Source organism: Stylophora pistillata, chromosome 6 (assembly GCF_964205215.1).
Source record: "Stylophora pistillata chromosome 6, jaStyPist1.2, whole genome shotgun sequence".
Taxonomy (NCBI): Eukaryota; Metazoa; Cnidaria; class Anthozoa; order Scleractinia; family Pocilloporidae; genus Stylophora; species Stylophora pistillata.
This window is the reverse complement of record NC_142524.1, coordinates 13,103,909-13,122,232: the sequence shown is the minus strand read 5'-3', so window position 1 is coordinate 13,122,232 and position 18,324 is coordinate 13,103,909. Positions and strand designations below refer to the sequence as shown.

At 38.2% G+C, this 18,324-nt stretch overlaps 1 pseudogene; it reads right to left on the bottom strand.

The window, feature by feature from the left end:
- Positions 1–240: 240 nt before the first annotated feature.
- On the bottom strand, positions 241–13,888 carry LOC148728334 (uncharacterized; annotated as a pseudogene).
- Positions 13,889–18,324: the final 4,436 nt, after the last annotated feature.

Here is an 18,324-nt window from a genome sequence, read left to right as displayed (position 1 = left end):
GGCAGCCCAAGCTCACTACAAGAAAAGCGGACGTGACTCTTACCGTGTTGCGTAACATTTTATATTTATAAAGGTTTGTATGGGATGTTATCGGTTTGCATTAAAAGAGAGAAAAAAATGTCTTGTTTTGAAATAAAATGGGCTTACCTTATTGCCTTGTTGTTTTCTTTGTTGATTCCAAGCGTCTCAGGCCATTTTGAAGCGTTTTCGGCGAGTTAGCGCTATGTTGGTGTTCAACTGCTAAAAGAAAGACAATTCTTCATCTCCTTTTAGCTCCATCATGGCCTTTTCGACCATTTCGTCACGGGCTCTTTTCAAAATATGTACATTCAGCAACTCAACTCGCCTCTGCTCTAAATGCAGAAAGATAAGGTATGCCTCATCGCAAATGTGAATGAGACCCCTTTCGCAAAATTGTCTTCCTTCAGTTACTTCGAGTGTTTCCTTAAACTTCGAACTTTCAGACAACTCAGAATAGGGTTGAATAATGTTCTCCTCCAGCAATTGGCAAAGAGTTTGTTGGTTTTCGACTGTTGCAAGGGTTGTGCTGCTCTTTGTATAGACTTCCTTCTGGATGTATTTCCTGGCACGAGTCAAAACTTTCCTCACCGCCCAACCACCAACATGAGGCACCTTAGATCTCCCTACTCCACTCATTTGCTCCACTTTAAACAAAACAGTCTCTTCTCGTCATTGTTGACCAACAACGGAAATCAACATTTCTACAACGTGCCAATACACCTCAGTTGAAAACTGAACGGCGATTGCCCTCTGGGGTGGTTTGGTTTTGCTAACGTTAAACAAAGTACAGACATAATTTGTAGAATCACTGCCGGTGAAAAATTCGTGCACACTGGAAGTAACTTCCGTAAAGACTTGACGGCTTACATTAACCACAATCTCTTCTGCATTCTCCACAATATCGTTTTCTAACATCAAGAAACAATGAAACCATATTAGCTGGACGAAAGTCTCAACTTTGTTGGATGACCTTTCATTCAGCAAGATGTCAATAGCGCTGTTCTTCTCTTCGAGAAACATGGATACTACATTGCTTTTTTTCTGCGATAACAAAAAGTCTCGAATCTTTCGAAAAAAATGGGCCGGTGGACTCACGGGTTTAGATTCATGCACCAAAAACTGTTGATAGATTTCCATCAGTTCCATTGCAATGGGCACTTCATCCTCAAGCGAAGCTCTCACTGGGCCTTCGAAAAACTGTAATGGAAATGAAAATGGTTCATCACACTCTTCGCACCCTTGAAATCGATCTTTCACTGGCATGAGTTGCTCCCTTTCTCAATTTTTGTTGCGGCAACAGGATAGGTCTGCAATGGGAGCATGTAAATGTTGGGAAGTGCAATGTTCGACAGCTCGAGTGTCAGGTTTTAACAGCTGCCGAGGACTGAAATCCAGAATTTGTATGTGTTCAGGAGACGTAACCCTGGATACGGCGACATAAATTAATCCAGAGACGTATTTGCGTGAACAGTGCACAATTGCAGAAGCAAGTGTTAGCCCTTGAGATTTATGACAAGTTACCGCGTAAGCCAAAACAAGAGGATACTGAGTGACACTTCCTGTGCGATTTCCTGTCCTGTTTCACCTGATCCAAGTTTCTTTTGAGATGTTCACCAAACCAGTGCTTTCAAAGAAGACCTGAAGATCATCGCCCTGCACTCCAGTAAAAACACCTTCGCTTCCATTCTTTAGGTCGTCTGATTTATTCCAGATAAGCATAACCTTGCAGCCTCACTTCAGCTGTAAGACTGGTACCCCCGGCCAGCTCATGCTTCTGGAATTCTCATTTTCATATGAGGCGTGATAAAGAAAAAGTTCTCCAGGAATTTTCTGAAGTTCTCTCCTATTCCTTATTGCTACGGGTATTTTGCGAAAAAATAAATGCGTAGCACTTTGTTCCAACACTTCAGGTAAGTTCCTTTTCAGGGAGTAAAGATATTCCTCGGATTCCATGCTACAAACACCCAACCTTATTTCTGTCAGCGCTTTCAAAAAACGCTGGTCTTCTTCGGACTGGCGCATCAGTTTAGTAAGAGCGAAGCGATGGCTTATCGCAATGTCAAATAAGGCAGACTCGAACATGTAACATCCTTCGTCAAACATGTTAGCTACAGTTTGAAGCTGTAAAAACTCCCCAACCAGCATGATCTGTTTTCCTGCAAATGGAAGGGTTTGATCTATTGGTCTGTCTGCCAACTCATGGTGCATTAAGTTCACAAGCTCGAACATTCTTCGACTGGACATACTGGGTTCGTCCCATATCGCATCTACGGCCTTGACACGGGCGTTTACTATGGAATTGCTGATCGATCTGTCGATCAGTTGACGCCATGGTAGATCAGCTGTCATAAAACCGTAGAACAAGTGAACAGTTGAAGCTAAACCTTTACCATATACTTGGCATGCTATACCACTGGAGCATACGATACCGACATTCCTTCCACGAGCATTTAAGGTTTTTATTATCTGCTTAACAACTTCTGATTTCCCCACTCCCGCTTGTCCTGTAATCAACAGATTGTGGCCTTCAGCAGCAAAATCAACAATTCTTTGTTGATCTTCATTTAGTTGAACCCTGAAAACCGGCGAGAAATCATTACAGTAAACCAGCAAAATAGCGTGAAATATTATTAACGAATGTCTGAACACAACTGTCCATTCCTGAAACTTCTGTGTACAGAGAGCCTCATAAAACAAATGGCAAGATAACGTACTTATGTTGTTAAGCAAGGGGAATTTCGCCTCAGGTTTCGTTCATTGCTTGACACTCAGGAACGTGCACATGGCGATCGATCTCGGGTTTCCACTGAGATATTTTAATTAGTAAACACATTTCCATTCGATGTTGATTGGTCGATCAAATCAATGCGGTCTTGACAAAACCTCTCGAGGGGACCAGGGGAGCTAACGGGTTTGTTTTTGGACTGCAGGCCGCTGGCTACCCTCGCCGGGCTTATTTTTGTTACCCAACATACTGTGCAATCAGCGAACAGGCCGCGAACGTTTCAAGCAGCCAAATTCGAAATTGGAAAGCCGATCGATCTGGAGATAAAAGTATCACTAGTGAAAGATCTGTGGGAGGAATTGTGAATCGAGTGAATGGAAAATGGAACTGCAACATCTCTGCTTTGATTTTCTGGAGGAATCGAGCCTGGTGGTAATTTTGTAGCGGAATGATTCACTTTGGGCGATGGACGCTTCTAAAAGAGGTTTCCGGCCTTGTCTTTCTTTTAGCAGTTGAACACCAACATAGCGCTAACTCGCCGAAAACGCTTCAAAATGGCCTGAGACGCTCGGAATCAACAAAGAAAACGAGGCAATAAGGTAAGCCCATTTTATTTCAAAACAAGACATTTTTTTCTCTCTCTTAAGGCAAACCGATAACATCCCATACAAACCTTTATAAATATAAAACGTTACGCAACACGGTAAGAGTCACGTCCACTATTCTAGTAGTGAGCTTGGGCTGCCTGTGGTTGGACTGAACACTCTTGGGAGTGAAAGGCTGTTAAATAATTGATTTTTTAAAATCAAATTCTTGTTGTAACTGTAATAATTAATTGCATTGAAGTTATCCCAAACTGCAGGCAAAGCATAAATTTAGCATAAAGTTATCCCAAACTGCAGACTTAAGCAGCTGTTTGTCTTTTGTCTGCTGGGCTCACAGCTTGCCAAACGCAACAAAAATAATCCTGAAACCTTTAGCCTACGGATAGATATATTTTATTGTAAAGTGTAAACTTAAGAAACTGTGGCATGCAAGTGACCGATTCGCTTCTCAGGTTTGATCAAGTACCTAATATCGTAATTTGTACCCACCACAAACTTTCAGAATCCGTTGCTTTATAAATGGCCGCTCAACTCTTGTACCTGCCAGTCGATAACTGTTGTTCTTTCTTTTAACTTCACGGCGCCGACGACTTGCTTTCCATTTACAACGCTCGTGCAATTCTCTTTTTTCCATTGAACAATGGTAAACCACATCTTTAGAGATGTTATGTTAAGCAAAACAGTCAAGAAAAGACTAGAAATAAATTAACGAGCGATCAACGGATGAAAAGTACATTCAAAGATGAGCGAGAAATGGAGTTTTCTTTGTTATTGGTATGATCACGTGGACATTTTGGGAATTGTCATTGGCTTGTAAAGAGAATCCACTGGCTTACCTGATTGCAGTGTTAAGAGGACGCGCAAAGGTTTGAGTGATGGACGGTGGATGTTGACAATGGTTTTGCCTTGGATCCATGTTCTGAAGATGATCTAAGTAATGATGTGAACTCACTCTACGTAGAAATAATCGAGAAGAATCAAACGTACTTCAAATGCAAGATCTGTGGCCGAAACCTGTGGAGGAAACAAAGACTCGAAACCCTGACTTGAGTTATGTTCATGGCAAAGGTGAGAAACAACAGAAGGCATGCAATCACAATTTTGAAAAGTGATTACAAACGTGTTTTACCCTCATTATTATGACAGATGGATACCATTTTAGGAGATATAAGAGCTTAGTAGCCTAGATGTTCACAGTGTACCAGTAACCAAATCAACGAAGTTGGACCATAACCGAGCTCCAAAACAGCCATCTCGACTCCTCAGTCTTTCGCTTCCTCTGCATGAGCTAGCAGTGGTGCCAAAAGCATCATTGGTGCATCTTATAACAAAGAAACATTTGTACAAGAGAAGAAAGCGATTAAAGTACGTTAGAATTCTTGCCTACAAATGAATGTGCACAGTCCGAAGCGTTGGCCCATCCTTATTATTATGTTTATGTATTATGATTTTGGCACATCTCCGGACATGAGACATTTTGCATCACAATATAAACTTTTATTACCGTGGAATCCAAGAGGCCATTGAGGTTAGAAAGCAAATCTGTGATATGACTACATTGGATTTAAATTGACAATTTGCACTTAATGTAACTGACTGCTGCTTTATGAAAAAATGTATATTAACGTTAAGATTTACTAAAACTTAGTTTAAATAATAAATCTCATGATAAACATGTACAGGTATATACATCTCCTGGTATATTTGTGTGAGACTTTTAAAGTATACTTGTACCCTACATCAACAACAAAGAAAATGATTTTCACTCGAGCAGTATACTTAAAGTATACTTGAATCCAACATCAACAACAAAGAAAATGATTTTCACTTGAGCAGTATACTTAAAGTGTACATCAGAAAGGGTACTGCAGATGTACTTAAGTAAGTGCAGTACTATTGAAGTATTGTTAAGTATGATTGCAGTATAACCACTACTGATGTAGTATACTTGTTATACAATTAAAGTATACTTCAAGGCCATCTTTTTCAGTAAGGGGTAGCATGAAATGATTTTACTATTGAATCCCAAGACTTTCAGGGTAACAACAAATTTGGTACAAATACACACCTATGCTAAGGTTGAAGAAAAATGTCAGCAAGCAATTTGTGCTTATCAAAAGTGCTGTTGCAATTTGGCCAGTAATTATTATGGCATTATTGAAGTTTTGGAGAGAGATTATGACCAGCTGCCTAAATACCGAGGGAGGACAGTGGTGAACCACACCACAAGAGTTAAAACATCCAAAAGGTACCCTCCTGTCATATTTTAAGACTAATATTATTGGTGTGTGATATTCTGTGGTGTTCTTATTTAAAAGAAAGAATATATTTCTCATGGCGTAAACAGGTGGAGCAAATTTTACAGCACATTAGCTTTTTTAATTGCACAAAATTATTATATTTCGAGTATACAGCTTTTGTTAACTCTCAGAGCCTGGCGAGGTTAAAGGCTTGAGTGAGTAAACCATGAAAATCATTAATATTAGTTAAGTTTGGCAAAGATAGTCAGTTGATTATTTTAATTACAACTAATCTTTCAAAGGGTATTTATCTATTCAGCCTTGCAATGTGGAAGAAAACAAAAAGAACACATTTACATGGTGATTTAAATTATTTTTCTCTCTTTCAGACTAATAGCTGTTCTTGTGGAGAATATATTGAGGAAATTTCTGATAGTGAATATCTCATCGGGATGTTTCTTGTGTATGCTACCAAATCCTTTTGTAAAAGACTGAGAGTAGCAATTTTTTTTTATGTATGAGTAACAGAAAAAATACGTGTTTTAACGCTGCATGTGCACTAGAAAAAATTACAAGGAGCTCTCAATAGCTCCATACTAAGAGATTCAGGGCACCCAGCACAACTCCTATATGAAAAAATTAGGTTTATGTGGTGACCCAGAGGCAAGTGTTAGTTGTCTGAGGTACCTGGGCTGCACCCTTATGGCACATGCAGCCCTGATGTTTAAACCACTTTCTTTGAAATTTTAAATAGCCACTCTTAAGCAATAGGGGAGTCACTTTATGCATTTTAGAGCTCTTGAAATTGAATATCTCCGTGATTTAGAAGGCACAGAAATCTTGTTCTTTTGCTAAGCCTAAATGTTCTTGTTAATTTTGGGCTGTTTTTGTACAGTTTTTTGCTAGGTGGAAAGTATATTTAACAATTATTCCATGAGCGCACATTGGATATGAGATGATAGATAGCTGACGAGGCGCGTAGCACCGAGTTAGCTATAATCATCTCATATCCAACAAGCGCGAGTGGAATAACTGTTAAAAAAAACGCCCCCATGAAATTATTATTTTGTAAGAAGAAAACGGATTTTTAGCTCCCTTTTGATTTTAAGCTGACGTGCATGCTTACCTTGTTTGTAGATTATAGTATATTGGCTCATATACCACAATGGCTAAGCCAATAAAAAGTCTTGAATTGCATTATCCAATGATCCAATTTTTAATAAAGTGCTATATAAATATTTGTTTTACCCAAAGTGATTGATATAAATTGTTACATAGTTAATAAATAAGATGTATTTACAATGTGTGTTAGGGCAATGAGTGACTTCTTCAAACTTAATCACCTGCAGTATAGCAAGTATACATAGCAGTATGTAAAAGCTGTCACCATTTTTCAAAGTTTTGTATTGTTACATAGTAAATAAATAGGATGTATTTACTATGTATGTTAGATCTAAAAGTTACACTTTACATTGTATAGGAAGTACATAGCAGTTTGTAAAAGCTATGTTACTATTTTTCAAAGTTTTGTATTGTTAACTAGTAAATAAATAGGTTGTATTTACTAATGTATGTTAGATCCAAAAGTTACACTCTACATTGCATAGGAAATACATAGCAGTATGTAAAAGCTATGTTACCATTTTTTCAAAGTTTTGTATTGTTACATAGTAAATAAATAGGATGTATTCACTATGTTTGTTAGATCCAAAAGTTACACTCTACATTGCATAGGAAATGCATAGCAGTATGTAAAAGCTATGTTACAATATTTCAGAGATTTTTATTGTTATATAGTAAATAAGTAGGATGTATTACTATGTATGTCAAGATAAAAAATCAGCCCATGTAACACATAGGTAATAAATAGCTATTAAAAAACTATGTGAAGTTCTAAAATAGATTTTACATAGATGTTTAAAACCTATCAATTTTTTCAATAGATTTTTCATAGTATCAACATAACCTTTACATACCCTACACTATGTGGTTTGCATGCACAATAGTATTTACATAGGCAGTCTCAAGCATTGCATAGGTAAAACATAGCTAAACATAGTAAAAACATACTATTAGCATAGGCTTTAAATATGTCTGATGATTGGGCTGTTTCAATACTATGGTAATTAAAATAGTATAGTTTCACTTCTCAATCCATAAATAGTCATTTTTTACCTATGTTTTTAGCTATGTCTATGGCTTTCCACTGGTACACGATACAGCCTTTGCACATTTTTCCCAAAAGACAGTGTCTTTAAAAGTGGGCTGACTAAATCACTGGTTCTCAGGTAAAGGAGTGAAAAGAGCAATGTATTCCACCAAGGCTCTTCTCTCCTCTGTTGACCAGGATGGGGGCTGAAGAGATTGATCATTCTGAAAGCAAGGAAAACCAAATTTCTGTTGTAGTATTTCCAAATTCATTGTAACATAAGATATGTAGTTTTATCTTATGATGGAATAAAGACTATTATTATTATATTATTATTTTTATTATTACTATTAAATTTAAACAAAACTAAAATGAAATAATTAGTATTTGCCACACGATATAGCACCAGCTTAGTGACTGTAGTAATATTTCAGTGCCAGTAGGTTTACCTTTGATGGAACATTTCTTGTCCAAAACACTGAACTGTTTTAATTTCAAAATCTTTATTAAAGGAGATCTGTGTTGACTAAATGGTTGCGTTAAATCTCACAACTTTAAATTTAGTTTATTAAGGTCATTGATCACCTGACTGCAGCAAAGGAATAACAGATACAAGTTCAGCAAGAAAAGCTTTGAGCTCTTTGTAAAATAAGCTCAGAATTGTATAAGTAAATAAAACTACTCAAATTCATTCTAAAACTTCATAGGTTTTCCCTCATTCAATTCCCATACAAGTCAACAATAGTCCTTTTTACAGTTGTGGGCTTGGTGGCCAAGCCTTTGAACAGGAGTGAGGCTAAGGATGACCCTGTTGTGATGGAGACCTGTATCTAGTTAACGTGATAACAAAGAAATTTGCATTTGAAAAGCAGCAACATCTCTATCATAACAAGGTCACCCTTAGCCTCACTCCTGTTCAAAGGCTTGGCCACCAAGCCCACAACTGTAAAAAGGACTATTGAAAGATAAGATTTTACAAAACGTTTGCTAAAATCACTTTAAACCTAGTTCCTTACCTTTTCGGGTTAAAAACTAAATTAGGACTTCCGTGATTTTGGATCATCTGGTGGACATCTATTAAGTTTCTCCTCAGGTTTCCTGGGAGTTGACCCGCTTGGTTTGGCCGACCTCTTCATCTATGATGGCTTCTGTTGCCAAAACTATCAGGGGTAGACCCGGATAGACCCCAGAAATTTAAAAGGTGAAGGGTTGAATTATTCTCTCATCCGTATCAAACCAGAATAACGATCGCCGAGCGAACAAAAAGGTGTGAAATTTAGAAATATGGCAACATGGCGGTCGATCCTACCACATCAACTTTGAGAGTTCGTATAACATTCGTGGAGCTCCAACGCAGTAGTTTAAAATAGCCAAAACAGCGTCTATGTAACTATCTTCGTTTTCCAATTGTTGATTTTCCCAAGAATCACAGCATGTTGCAGGAAAAGGACTTTTCACGAGAAGTCTTCCCTCTCAAGTAAACTGTTCTCTACCGCGAAAGATATTGTTCAAATGGAGCTTACCGATTGGCCGAGAATTGTGACGTACACCACCTGGTAGGGAGGAGTACGTTTTTTTTGGTTGATCCCAAAGATATACTCAAGAAACTTAAAACAATATTTAAGTTTCTGAGGGGTTTCCAAGTTGAACACTTTGAGTGAAGCAAAAAGAGAAAAAAGGCCAGTCATCTGGCAGGCTCTCTCAATTATAATTTCATTTTCTAGAACCACAAATAACTGTACGTTATCCGGATCAATAGTGGCCACTAGATGGCAATTACTACTTAATTTATTTAGGAAGCCTTCAATATTTGCATCATCCTAAAGAAAAAAGGGAATATTTGATCATTAGTCAAATGCAATTTAAGTTAAGTTTTCATTCATTCATGGGCCACTTTAACAATTTATCATGTTTTCAGTCACTGCAGTATTTCAGTAGCTAGTAGGGTGTCACAAAACTAAGACCTAAGATCTAAGACCCCTCTAAAACTGAGACTCATCAAAAAACTTTTGGTTATGGGATGTTTTAATAGAAAGAAGTCTAGGTGATCTTTACAACCTGGGCATAGTTATCAGAACAAACTATGACCTAGACTAAAGCTACAACTTGGGAGATCATGATGACCCAGAAAGCTCACTTTTTCTTTCTGAATCAGATATACAGTGTAAATCTAGCAGCCAAAAGTTTACTTATCCTATATTCAACGTTTAATTTTACTGCTTGGCATAGCCTGCATGTAAACACGACAAGTAAAATTCATGATCTCCCAAGCTGTAGCTCCTCCAGGTCATACTCCATGCTAATAACTATGTGCTTGTAAAAATCACCTTGACTTCTTTCTTTTAAAATCTCCCGTATCCAAATGTTTTTCAATAGGTCTCAGTTTTTGAGGTAGAGGGTCTGGATCAATGTTACTATAGGTAGTGTCAGCTGACATGGCAACCGACATGTTGGTCGACAGTCGGTAGACAGTCAGTGAATAGTCGCCTCCCTGTTAGCTCAATCGATACAGCGCTGGACTGTTGTGCAGAAGGTCGAGGGTTCGAGCCCTGGCCAAACCAACACTCAAGGCCTTAAAATAATTGAGAAGAATTTGCTACCTTTCTATAATATATAACCATAACCGTATCTTTCAAGATATGGTTAGATATTCTAGTCTTCTTGGATAGGGATGAATAAATGGAGGTCCCGTCTCCTGCAGGGCTGGGGTAGGAGACTTTAATTTCCCACACACGAGATTACTATGTGATGGATGTCCTCCCCTGGGGCAGGGGTGGCTGGGAAGGTGGGATCGATAGACTGAAGTGGCTGCCAGAGGCACCTGATATGCTGACGTCTGTTCTCAACCTTACACTGCACCCGTAATTCAGCCCCTGGGCTGCAAGTGGTCGGATATAAACTATATTACTATAGTTGGTCGATAGTAGGTCGTTATACAATGAATTTATGAGGTTCATATATTTTGAACTGCGGTATTAGATAGGTATGATGCACGATCCTCGCAGTAGATGGCGCTATTTATGCAATAGCAAAAATCAGACCTGAAAAAAATCAGGCTCGTACGGGACTCGAACCACTAACCTCTGCGATACTAGTGCAGCGCTCTACCAATTGAGCTAACAAGCCAACTGGGAGCGGGCTGTTAAGTTGATTCGTAATAAACCCGTGAAAGTGATAAATGAGATACGATGAATATATGAAGTTCATATATTTTGAACTGCGGTATTAGATACGTATGATGCACGATCCTCGCAGTAGATAGCGCTATTTATGCAATAGCGAAAATCAGACTTGACAAAAATCAGGCCTGTACACGACTCGAACCACTGACCTCTGTGATACTAGTGCAGCGCTCTACCAATTGAGCTAACAAGCCAACTGGGAGCGGGCTGTTAAGTTGATTCGTAATAAACCCGTGAAAGTGATAAATGAGATACAATGAGTATATGAAGTTCATATATTTTGAACTGCGGTATTAGATACGTATGATGCACAATCCTTTATCACTTTCACGGGTTTATTACGAATCAACTTAACAGCCCACTCCCAGTTAGCTTGTTAGCTCAATTGGTAGAGCACTTCACTAGTATCACAGAGGTCAGTGGTTCAAGTCCCGTACAGGCCTGATTTTTTCTGGTCTGATTTTTGCTATTGCATAAATAGCGCTATCTACTGCGAGGATCATGCATCATACATATCTAATACCACAGTTCAAAATATATGAACCTCATATATTCATTGTATCTCATTTATCACTTTCACAGGTTTATTATGAATCAACTTAACGGCCCCCTCCCAGTTGGCTTGTTAGCTCAATTGGTAGAGCGCTGCACTAGTATCGCAGAGGTCAGTGGTTCGAGTCCCGTACAGGCCTGATTTTTTTCAGGTCTGATTTTCGCTATTGCATAAATAGCGCTATCTACTGCGAGGATCGTGGATCATATGTAGTAGGTCGTTAGTTGGAAAATAGTCAGTCGACACCTCAGTAGACAGTTGGTCGACACTTGGCCGACACTCACTCGACACTCGGCCGACACTTGGCCAATGCTTAAGTGATGCTTCAGTGATGCTTCAATGGGTAAAGGCTAAGATTTTAAGATTCTAACTAAGATGTTAACATACCTCCTAGCAGAGGTATGTTAAAATCTAACATATCACTCGGGCCATGTTTACGTGGAGGTCGTGAAACCCTCCCAGGTAAGGTGATCAGGAAAAGGTTATCAGGAACAGCTCCTAGGAACAGCTTCTTTGTATTTCAATAAACAATAACTTTTACAATTGAAGCAATTTAATATTCATGTTAAAAAAATTCATTAAAAATCATTAACCGTTATTATCACAAATCTAATATTATCTTTACTCTTGCAGGGTAAAGCAACTGAAACATATTATAACAACGAAAATGAGGTCAAGAAGCTGAGGCTCTGTCGAAATCCTGCAGTTACATGTCTGATCTACTGTTTTTTATAATTACCCACTACATTTTGAAATAACCGATTGCTTTCTACGGAACAAAATCTTGAATCAGAATCAAAACTTGCAAAATCGATTTTAAGGTAATCCTTAGTCTGCAAAGTGTGGAAGATATTGTGGCCCCGACCAGTAGAGATTTTGACCAATTTATTTAAGAGCAAGTCAAATACCCAGGGGGAAAGTGTCATTGGATTCGACTCGCATATAAATCAGCCATGATCCACTAATTCTTCAGTCATGCGCACGAACTAACCTTTAGTCTTTTTTTGAGCACACTCTGCTCCTTGTTCATCGTCTTTTGTTTCCTTTTCCCAATGATCGTCCTTGATGAAATCGTCGTCCCCGATGTCAGTATGAGACGTTTGGTCTGTCCCATCGTCAGTGTCCACTTCAGTTGCAGCTAATTTTTGTTCACTCTTGCCCTTGCTAACCTACTCTACAAAAAATATTGCATTTTGAGTTGCAGATACGGTTTGAGGGTGGAATAAAATGGTTTCTCTAGCATTTGGCCAAACTATAAGTCCACGATAGAATTTGTAATTGTCAATTAAAAATTCCTGATATGCTTAACTTTGCCATGTTTTCAACACGTGTTTTTGTTTTCTACAAGAACAACCAACAACAGCAACTTTATTACCCCATAATTTAGAAATCAGTCATTTGTAAAAACTGACTTGATAAGCTTTTTAAGGGTTACCAGCTCCCTGAAATAACTAAGTAGCTAAAAACACCAGAGAGCTGGTTTAAATAGTGTAAATTGAATATTTACAGCGGAGGTAAGACCTAAACTATCACATACACACACACACACATACCCGTGCACACTTACAACATCACCATACAAAGATGATGATAATTACAGCAATAAAGACATTAAGCTATGTGTAAAGTAATCTAAGGAGGATGTATAATAATTAAAATAGCTATGTGTAGAAAGCAATATTTTAATTTAATGTCATCAATATACTATGAAATTCATGAGTAGTATAATATGCAAAATTACTGTTTAAAGGCATATGCTTATCAATGGCCAGATTTGTAACATGTGGAATGTTTGAGACTGGAGAGGTTATGCTTAGGTAAGGCAAGGTTCTCATCTCATTAGCCCTGTCTGAATTGATTTCCCTATTATTTTTTCCACAGGAGCAATGCGAATAACTCATTACCCTGATGAATCATAGTTACTTTACTTAACTTGGATACAGCTTTTTCAGATCGTCCTTGTTGTTGATAGGTATAACCTGACTATCTTGACTTTTCCTCAAGTAAATTCTACCATTTGAAATCCAAATGTATGAGATATTCAGATCCTCTTCGTCTTCACAGACTTGTTGAACAAACCTTTATTTCTTTCTGTCAAGCTCTCGTTTATGAAGATACGCCTCTCGAGTGAAAAGCCAAGGTCACAAGTTGAACGGTTCTTGAGTTGTTTATGGCCTTTGAAATATCTTTCTTTAACATTACGTCAGACAAACTTAGCAATAATAGGAGGTACGGACTTTTTACCTTTGTACTTGCTGCTTGTAGGCAGTCGATGAGAAAGCGAGATATCATCTTCTTTGATTTCAATAGCTATTAGGTCGCCCACTCGCACGACGATCTTGTTTGTGTCTTCATGCTTGAACACAGGAATTCCTTGAATCTCAACACATTCTCTTTGTGAGTACTGCTCCATATCATTGCACAAAATTTGTAACTTTTTTACATGAGAATCCAGTGCATTGACTGTTGACTTTAGGAATTCATTCTCCTTGGTAATTGTCTTGTTTAAGGTCTCTTGGTCTATTAACCTCTTCATACTTATTGCTTGCAAAATCTATAAACTGCCTCAGTTCCGCAATCTCCGTTTTCAAAGGAGCGAGTTTTTTATCGAGTATAGTTCGTAATGCCTCCACAGTAAGTGCATCAGTCTGCATGTTAACACGCAACAAATACACAAGGAAAAAGACAAAAAACCTGTACGTTAAAATGAGAAATATTTGTAAAACATCGGACAAAATAAATCTGCCACCATCTTGTTCCCACCGCTGACCTGACCACTAAAGAGTGCAGTGTGTTTAGCTTGAGGGAAACTAAACAGCAGGGTCGAATCAAGAGCAGCATGCATAACAGACGTAGCTAGCGATTTTGTAACTGTACTCCGAAGGGTACTATTTTGATTGGCAGAGGCTCCCCACTAGGGGGGTCTGGAAAATTTCAAATGTTGGCAGAAATGCCATTTCCTGCATCTTCCGTGGGATACTACAGGAAATAAATGCGTCAATGAAACACAGTAGTTAGTTGTTTATTTGAATTATCTATCAGCCAACTGAATTAAAAAAGAAACAATATACATGAAATAAATTCAAATCAGCCAATCTAAAGATAAGAATGCGTTCAGGCAATGGAAAATAATGTTTTTGTCAGATTGAAAAGAAATTTTCAGATTTCAGCTGGACACACGTGAGTATGTGGTATGTACGCCCCTGAGCGTCTCTGTTCTACACTGTATCTTCGCATTGTGCACAACGAAGTTCCAGCATGTGTACATCTCTACTACATACTCTGTCTTTTTAGTTCAGATAAGTGGCACTCCATTTTGGTGTGCAACCATTCTGCAGTGGACAGAAAATACAACATTTGAAGTTTTGAGGAGGGCCCGGGTATAAGGGTTTGCGTTGATGCAATTTTTGCGTAATTTTTAATGCAGTTTTGCGAAAATTTTCATTTTAACTTGCGGTTTTGTAGTTTTACAACACTATGCAGTTTGCGGTTTCCATACATTTTGATAAAAGTCGATGCGGTATTACTGTTTTAACGTATTTATGCCCGATTTTGCATCTCTTTTTCACGCAGTTTTGTGGTTTTCGGACCCCCCTTATGAACCCCCTTATGCCCTTATGACCCCCTCTTTGAGCGATGTTGCAAGGTATGTCCACCCTAGAATTGTTGCAGGAAACATTTGTGCGCAACTTTTCCTAAGTAGAAAGATAGATGTAATAAATTGAAAAGAGATATTTTCCTGTTAAACCACGCTGAATTTCAAAAGTTTTGATTTCCCAACAATGTTTACACTTTTTCCCCACGTCTGATTCCTACTGTTCTCCCTTCCCTTCCTCTAGTGCCTGTCAGCAGGTGAAAATATAGTCTAAGCATCGAAATAATAGTCAGACGCACCAAATAGTGCCAAATCATTACAAACATGCGTGGATAATTCAGAGAATACTCCCGGACAATAGGACCAATAGCATTGACAAGAAACCGTGCACAAAATTCTACATACCTTAAAGTTGTCAATGGGTCTTTCGAAGGTAGTGACCGTTTCCTGGTATTCCTCCTCCTTCTTCCTTTTGAGTTTTTCCAATTTTTTCAATTGCTTCATAGCAGCCTGCAGGTCATTCTTGGCTTCTTTGAATTTCTTTTCTGGCACTGTCGTTTTCTGGCCTCTTTTGTCCACTTTTTTGCTTGTCCTACACCTGTAAATGCAGTAAGAAAATACGAAAGTAAGAAATAAGGCCTATTCGTTAGGGAGTTAGTGGCAATCCATAATTTTGCTCCATTTATAGACTAGTGCGCCTGTTCATAATTCCACATACTGATAAGGATTAATTTGGATTTTAAATAATGCTGAATTTTGGGTTTGCTGTGATATGAGAGAATCATCATGGTGGCCATTAACACAAGAGCATTTTTTGCAGTATCAAAACATTGTTAAATGATATGGAAAGGCTCAGCGAGTGTTACAATCTTGATGTCATCGATGGAATAGTAAGTCACCTACATTGTGCCATCGATATCACAAATCAGTTAATGCATCTTTCCACCAGAGGCCATGCAGAGTTATCATCTTTGTACCAACACCTTTTGGCTTTCCTTGAGAGATGGCAGAATCATATTTCAAGAACAAATCACTGCAGGAGCATCTCATCAATAGTTCATAACCATCTTTCCCTGGATAATGAAAAAGGGAATGTAGGAAGACCGTAAATCCTCCTTAGTGGGGAGCAAATCAAGTGCCTTGGAAATATAGGATTTTCTTGGCATACCATTCCTGTTATGCTCTGTGTCTCAACGTTATGGTGAAGATGCCGAGAGTTGGGTCTTACTTGCAGCATAACCTATTCAGATATTACAGATGGCGAACTTGACGGTATCATGCGTGATCTTATAACAGCATAACCAAATTCAGGTTTGAGAATATTAAGGGGTCACCTCGAGAGGATAGGCATCCATGTTCAAAGAGAAAGAGCCCGCCTGTCGATGATAAGGGTAGATCCAGTAAATGTTTGCATGAGACGGATGAAGGTAATACAACGGCGTTCCTATAATGTTCCAGGACCAAATGCTCTTTAGCATACTGATGGGCACTACAGTCTTATCAGGTGGAGGCTAGTAATACATGGCAAAATAGATGGTTTCTCCAGATTTATCACTTACCTACATTGCAACACAAACAATTGCGCAAATACTGTATTTATTTCGTGAAGCTATTTCCAAATAAGGGGTGCCTTTAAGGGTTCACTCTGACTGTGGTGGAGAGAATGTAGACATTGCTAACTTCATGATTGAATACGGAGGAATTGATCGAGGTAATCACATAGCTGGAAAGAGTGTACACAATGAGGGGATTGAGAGACTAGGGAGAGATGTATTCTCCCATGTATTACAGCTATACTATTCTCTATTTTATTTCCTTGAAGATAATGAATTGATTGATTGCGAATTGGATACAGACTTCTATGCACTACACAATGTTTTTGTACCAATAATCAACAGAGCACTGAAACAGTTTCAAGGAGCTTATAATAATCACAGCCTTCATACAGAACGTAATTGGACACCTCTTATGATCTGGACCAATGGTATTCTATCATCAGAGCATGCCAGTGAAACTGGTGTTCAAGAATTCTATGACAGTGCCAATCAAGATATTGATACAGAATTCTATGGTATTGACCCAGATGGCCCTGAATCTAATGAATTTGATCTGTCAGATGTAACTGTTCCACCAACAGAGCTCAACTTGAGTCAGCGGTAAACAGATCTAATATCTCTTATAGATCCCCTTCAGCCAGTGAATAATTATGGCATAGAGTTGTATCAACGAGTACGAGAAATTAACCATGTACAGTAAAATGTTCATAAAAGTACTATACTATACATAAGTAGCAAGTTATGAAGTTCAGGGGCAGATCCAGAAATGTTAGAAGGGGAGAGCACTTTTAAGGGAAGGGGACACTTTCTGCCCAAAAGGCCTACCAATAAAATATTTTTATTTTATAAACATTAAGTACAAGTGTTTATAACCACATCAAAGATGCTAACTAATCATGCTAGAATTTTTTGGTTGATTTATTTGCTTCAACAGTAACAACTCCAAAAAGCAAAATTTACAAAGTTTGTTTTGACGCATATAAACATTTTATTTGAACAATGTACCTCAATAGTTTGCACTTCTATGGAATAAGTTCAACAATAACAATTCTGAATTTAAGGAAAATTTAAAAGTCTGCTTTGATGAGTATACAAACATTCTGTTTGAATGATGTATCTAAAAATTTCTGTAATTATCTATATATCTGGAATAACTTAAAAAATACGAACTTCAAAACACAAGTGTACAGTCAACTTCAACATTTTCCAAATCCATACCCCTCTTTCAGTGATTGACACAGCATACTTCTAAACTCCTCAAGGTCAGAGATTCCTCGTGGGAGGTAAAGGCTCAGAGAATGGGTAGAAGATGAGGGAAGTCTTCTCTCTTCTCCAGTTATATCATAGAATTCTACTGTTATCTGACAGATTCACATCAGCAATCTCACCTTCTTCCAGGTCTTTTTGGAAGAGATCAAAACAATAAATTGTTTCCAGCTCCTTGGCCCTTTGGTTGGATTCTAAAGCTGAGAAGTGGACAGTGTAAAGCTTTTTCAAGGACTCAGATGTCAGATGTTGAACTCTGTTACATAACACCTCTTGAAATACTTCATAGTTTTCAAACACAGTGTCCCCAAGTCCCCCAATAGTATTCATTCTATAGCGGAACTGAGACATTTCAGCATGTACTGAATAATTAAATGATTGGTGAAGAAGGGCTTCAATGATATGCTCCTTATCTCGATACATTGCAGTATA